This window comes from Spea bombifrons, chromosome 6 (assembly GCF_027358695.1).
Source record: "Spea bombifrons isolate aSpeBom1 chromosome 6, aSpeBom1.2.pri, whole genome shotgun sequence".
NCBI lineage: Eukaryota > Metazoa > Chordata > Amphibia > Anura > Pelobatidae > Spea > Spea bombifrons.
Window position 1 is genome coordinate 5,304,240 of NC_071092.1, and position 7,300 is coordinate 5,311,539.

The following is a 7,300-nucleotide window of genomic DNA, read 5'->3' on the forward strand; positions in this document are numbered from 1 at the left end:
CATAAAGAAATGTACTTATTATCATTATTCATATAATTATTATTATTCTTATTCAATATTTATTTTCTAATTTCTTTTCACATACACATAATTATCATATTATTTACATTTAGAACAATCACTGCAAATAAACCAGAACTGCTCCAGTTTTATCCCGAATTAAAATGTATTTTGAAATTATGTTACTTTTGTTTTCATTGATTGATTAATCGGTACCAGATTTTTGTGATTTCAGTTTTCTGATTCTTAAACTAACCATATGAGGTACGGAAAGATTGAATTTCTCAATGTATGAGAATCAGAAAATTATTTGTGAACCTCACCAATTATTTCCTCAATCTCATGTATAACTAATTTACTAATAATTCATTTTTTGCTGTTTTTCATCATAAAATATTGTGTGCAGACCTGTTTTTTTTGTATGTTCAACTCAATTTTAATGATTTTCCTTTTAAAAAGAATCTGCCGGCAGATCAGCCCCGTCTAGTCGCCCGTTTCTTCTGCTGTAAAGACTCAAACCTTAATCAGTCGTTGGTCTCGTCTTAGATTCAGGAGCCGTATGTCTATCCCATGCATGTTTAAATCCCCCTTGCTGTATTACCCCCTGCCACTTCTGCTGGGAGGCTGTTCCCCTTATCTAACACCAGGTGACTTCATCAGTCACAGAAGCAACAGCAGATTCCATAGCGCTGTTAAAACTGGGGACATTGAGAATATTTAACAAGGACAATAAAGGACTGACAATAATGTTAATACACTTTAGGACATCTTGGTACTCATGTGACCCTAATAACCATAGTTTAATTTCAGTCCCTCGTTTTGTGAACGCTGGCCGGTAAATTAACCAGGAACCTACAGAACACAAAATAACTCAAGGTCTTCCGTATAAAAACCAGTAACAAGGACCCTCGGAGCGCTGCCTGTTCCCTCCCAAAGAGGGATAATTGAAAGTTAATTACTGATTCTTTAGTTTGCATTTGGGAGGTCAGCAAGTTCTTACTCTTCTGCCGGAGATAATGTGTCCTAAGTTATTAAAGTGACTTTGGCTGCCAATCCTAAAGTTGCCGTCCTAATGTATTCTTTTACAATCTTTTATTCTTAATAAAATAACTGATACCATCATTTTCTCCAATATTCTAAACAAAAACATATTAAAAAGAATATTAAACAATGTTTTAAATGTATTGATGCAATCACACATTGATACTAGGGTGTCTGGAGTAACACCATGCACATTCACACGCTCATGCTGACACCATTAACATACATACACTAATGCTGATACCATTCACATACATACACTCATGCTGATACCATTCACATACATACACTCATGCTGACACCATCAACATACACACACTCATGCTGACACCATCAACATACACACACTCATGCTGACACCATTAACATACATACACTCATGCTGACACCATCAACATACATACACTCATGCTGACACCATCAACATACATACACTCATGCTGATACCATTCACATACATACACTCATGCTGACACCACCGACATACATACACTCATGTTGACACCATCAACATACATACACTCATGCTGACACCATAAACATACATACACTCATGCTGATAATATGAACATACATACACTCATGCTGATACCATTCACATACATACACTCATGCTGATACCATTCACATACATACACTCATGCTGATACCATGAACATACATACACTAATGCTGATACCATTCACATACATACACTCATGCTGACACCATGAACATACACATACTCATGCTGACACCATGCACATACATACACCCATACTGACACTGTGCACATCATCCATGTAACTCACACAGCTCTCCCTGGCATGGTACAGCAAAAGTAATTTGCCGGACTCTCGCAAAAATGTAATACTCTCCCATTAAAGGTCTTGTAATGTATCCTTTTTTGTGATGCTCAAAACTAAAAACAGGCATTCTTCAAAACAAAAATCTGATCTATTGTTTTTAAAATGATTGCAGAGTTTGGGTCAAATCCCATAACGCTGACGGAAGATGAAGGAAAGAACCCAGATACTCATCCCAGATGTGTTAAAAATCCCAGATAAGCTCATCCTCTAATGCTATCAAGTCTCAAGCGTAGTAACAGCGATGATTTATTTAGGCTGCAAGGAGCGCCAGACTGAAATTATTTCAGATTCCTATATTTCTGTTCGGTTAACCCTTTGGCTACCAGTGACGAGACTAACACATCGGTTTTCATTAAATTCCCTTTTTTTCCGCCACACGTCAATACCTTAATTTGTTTGGGAAATAGAAAAAATGACAATATGTTTTTCAACATCCAAAAATAAATGTGCAATTTTAATGTTTTGTTAATTAATGGAATTGATGAGCAAAACCTTTGATGTAAATCTGAGATTTTTTAAAATGTTGATATTAAACAAAAATGTCCTAAATTGTTTTACAAATTATATATATATATATATATATATTTTTAAATGTTCCTTTTTTGGGCCTCTGCCAATAGGAGCAACGGTAATAAAGGCATGATGTCAAAAAGAAACAACAAAAACTGTTTAATGGGATAGATTTTGGGTGACGTCATTCTGTATAAAAATAATGTGAAATAATAGAAAATGTTATATAGACAAGTAAACTGCTGTCGCTTTAACTACAGGAGAAGACAAATTCACCACAGAGTCAAAATATTTAGAGTCGAGACAATCTGTGGAGCCTCAGTGTGTATCCTGCCCTGACCTTCCGTTGCCTGTTTCTTGTATGCTGCCTGCCCTGACCTTTTGATAGTTGCTGGAATTGCTCTGACTTCTGAGTAGATCACCGTAAGGTCTGCTTAAAACCATCTCAGACCTCTCACTGGTCCAAGGTCTGCGAACACTAACATATGACATCATGTTCGTATGACATCATACTTAGTCAAACTCATTCAATACTAATATAGAGCCAAGACAGATGAAGGTCCATTGAGGACTATATTGAGCACAGAATTACTGCTTGCTCCGTTTTCCATCAAGCTACTACCGGCCATCTTTACCCCGATACCATCTACTTATAGATTATATATATATTAGCAGCGGGATCCTTCCGATGACCAACGAGTTCCTAAACCTATACATTTCCTTTCAACAAAACGTTCACACCTTTCAAAAGCGACTCCAAGTTATCTCATTTCTGAGCGATACGTGTTACATAGTAAGAGTTAAAAACCCCAATTTCCTCTGGGGGGCATTAAATATTAAACGGGTGTTTTGCAGCGAGGGAAGCCATTTATTGCATAAAATGAAGGGTCCTGAATTATTGATCCATATTTTTGGAGATGATGCACAGTGGATGGTATGAAAGGTTTGTAATGGTTATCGGTCCGGTGTATTTGTCCATTAGAAGCCAAGGTAACGGGGAGACAGTATTATATATGAGGTTACTTTACAGGCAGCGAGCTGGCAAGACAAGTGCTTCATGTATAATTTATTTAAGTAACATCTAGAAGGGTTTGGGAAGAAAAAACCTTTATTTAGACCCAGAACTCAATTCAGGATCCACCACTAAAGCGGAATCCCCACCGCAACGCCTGCGTGCAGCGATCCACCGCCTGCGTGCAGTGATGGGATGAGCAGCTGTTACAAGCGAACCAAACTTTCGATTTTTAATAAATTGTTCAAATTAATAGTTAATAAAGTTAATAGTTGTCTTTTTAGAAGGATTAGACATGAGGGAGCTTGCCAGGTTCTACCCCGCACCCCAACCAAGAGCACACTTCTGAAATACCCAATGGACTCAGGGAGGGGGGGCAGCCATTTTTTTCTTGAAAGTGTCCTAATCGAGGGATTTAATCGTTACACTTTAAATGTTTTCCTGACATTCTTACAATTATTATAAATGAGAAAATAAGTGAAACCTGTGCCAACGACGCTTTCCTTTTAAGCCTTAATGTGGATTCTTCCCGAAAAGATAGATATTTAGTTATTATATATATATATATAGCAAAAAAAGCAATTTCCTAATTTATTCCCAAATTAATTTGTCTTAAAGGGACAGTCACCATTATTTTGAAGGACTAGAGACGAAAACTACATTATATTATAGCGTTGATTTTAGCGCAACCCTGGGGTATTTACTATATATTATTACCCACCTTGGAGGGGTGGTGTGGCGACCATAAGTTCCCCACTTTTAATATTCTAGGTTTTCCGCCTGCTCTTTATCTTTGGTTTCCGCTTATTTCCGAAAGCCAGCGTTAAACCGATGATCAAACTGGGAAGATGGTCATTTATTCATTAAGCTCTTAGTGGAAAAGTGCCTGCCGTCTCCAGCAGCATTGCTTATTTATTTTTGTTTGCTAATCGCGGCTCGGAAAGGTAGGCAGACAAGCGATTCTCCGCAAAGTAGGATTTATCGGAAGCCATTTACTACGCAAACAAAGGAAACGGGGCACAGCGCCACCTCCTGGCCTAACATAGGGACTGCATTTGGAGAAAAACAGGTGAATTTGGTAAAACATGCATCTGCTATTATCAAAAATAAGCATAAATTCTGTGGAAAGGGTTAAAGCAACCAGACATTTCTTTATCTGTAAAATGGGTTAAAATAAATCGATTTATCCTTTAAGGCAAAATTCATTGTATTTATTGCAAACAGAATAATACTGATTGACGATTGTGCCCCTTTCTCTTTAGTTTAATCATCTATGTAATTGTGGATATACCTGGGTTGACCCAATTCTTGGGGTAAATTTGCAGGTTATCAGGGTTACGTAGTATTAAGACATACTCTTCCCTGATTTAATTAAATTGCATTTTTTTTATAGAGCGCTATTACAATAGAGAAGAGTGAAAATGAAAAATACTATCAATATTGACAGTATAGAAAATTAACGAGATTTAAAGGTGCTGTCCCGCCTACTCTGCTGAATTTCACACTTTTATCACTAAATGCAGCATTAGGAGCCCAATTTCTATTTCATATTTTTATTTTTTTAATGTGCATTACGTGCCTCTATTGCCATGCGACACGGAGACGGGCACTGATAGGCTGTTGCCATAGGAACTGAAAAGGATTCTCAAAAGATCCACTACTGTTTATTTACTTAACATTCTAATGAGCATCATTAATGTTTTGCCTAATTAGAACAGCACCTTTAACGACAGCCGAGCTTGGCTATAGTGGCTTTTCTCACTGCTATATCACAGCTGGAATCCCTGCCTGAATACAGGTGGGCTTTAGTTATCTACCCCCCAACAAGTCATTGTTTCATAAGGACCGTTATGGCTGCCACCATTAGCGCGTCACTGCAATAGGATCTTTGTGATGAGGAATTAAAGGGTTAATATTTGACGGCACACAAAAGGTCTCCTTATGGAGAGTTAACCCTTTGTGAAAACTAAACAAAGCTTTGTTATTACAATTTGTGTTTTATATTTTATATATGGTTTATGTTTTTGCCCCAGGGCAAGTCAGCTGTAATGCTGTACCAGCCCCGGATAACTGCCCCCTAGCCTACTGTTTAATCAGTGATGTCTAATCAGGGGCCAAGGGGCTGCTTGAAGATATGACGGACACAGATCCAGCACCTCCAGAAACCCCTGGGTATGTAGCATAGGGGAAGTATATGGGCACCATAACAGAGGTGAAAGAATGAATGGATTTAAGGGTTGGGGGGGTTAAAGGGGCTGATGGGACCTTGAGGGGTTTAATGGTAGTTTGACGGAGTGTTATAACCCAATGTAGGTTTGGGGAGGTCTTTTTAGAGAAGGGCCTTTTCCGTCCTCACGCACGGTGTCATTATTTTGGGGGTGGGGGGTGGTATTTGAATACAAAGACCCCTCCAATTCAGGTTCCCCTACAGAACGTACGGGGTGGAAGAAGAAAAGGCAGGTGATACATTTAACACATCTACTGCACATTATTGTTTGTGATACTTTGTATCAAGGACACACACAATGTCACATCCAAGAAAAATAAACATGGGGAGAGAGGAGAGAGACAATCGGCTAGGAATCCAAAACAAATGGTCCGTGTCACCAATACACACGAAAAACACAAACTCGGCGGCACATGCCTCGCAATTCCCACTCCTCTCACAGTCAGAGGCATTCAAGATCCAGCGTGACACATCGAAAGTATCCAAATAAGCATCTTCTCCAACATTTGTCATTTTTAGCTCCGGCTTATAGTGTTAAATAGATTCGGAGGGAGGCAGACAATCCCAAGGCTTACCTGCGTGGGCGCTAATGGTGTAGAATGTATTTCCATATTTTAAAAATGCATTAAGATTAAAGTGTACAGTGGCACGCACGACCCCCCCCCCATAACCACGGTGCTTCATTGTTATGCTACAAACACTGTTTTCGTGCATTAATAAGCCCTTCGCCTTCCTCGTTCCGACTCCGTAGCTCGCAGGATTATAAGCAAGGGGTTTTAACGAGGGGTATTGATTTTCTTAAATCCGTACAGGGTAGGTTAAGGGACTGTAGAATCATTTGAGAGCTGGATGGAACCATGGCTCGGAATCCGCATACAGATCAACCAAAAATATATATTTGTAGAATAACTGAAGATTAAAATGATAAAACGAGCTCTTGTAGAATACGAGGTGGTCAACCCAGACCCCTGAGGTTCTCGAAGGATAAATACAATAGTAACTCTGTGAATATATGGTAACACTATAGTGTTCTGGAAGGTGGTGGGTTCTGGGGAAATTTGGTGTGAAAAAGGAGGAGGCCACAAAGAATTTGAGGGACCTTTGGAACAGACATACAGCAGTTGTGGTACCAGCGTCAGTGGGACAGATGTAAAGATCTGGAGTACCATTATGCTGTGCTAACAAAAGCGTGACCCTATAGCCACCACATTTAAGTTGGTTGAGGTTGTCTGGGAGGTTTATTAATTAATTATTGGTGGACTAGCATGAAGGACCCAGGAGACCAGGAGAGTGGCGAGAACTTCTGCTCCCTTATGTCGCTCAACTGCCTCAGTGAAGGGATGGATGAACCTGATATTTGGGTATCTGGAAAGGATAATGCGCTCAGTTGATGGATCACATGAACACAAGACAGGAGGTAATATACCATATATCCCTTTCTCTCTAGACTTGTTGTATGGAAGTCCTACCATGGTCATTGGATCATCCTGTGGTCAACCTAAAGTCACAACCACCTACAAATAAACCACCCATCGTATTCCTTACGTTGAATTATTACCAATAGTGCTATATCTACCATCTGCTCCCAAAATACCGGCTAGGGAGCAAACCAACATTCACCTGCCTCTGCTGGGGCATTTAAAGGGAGCTTCAAGGGTTGCC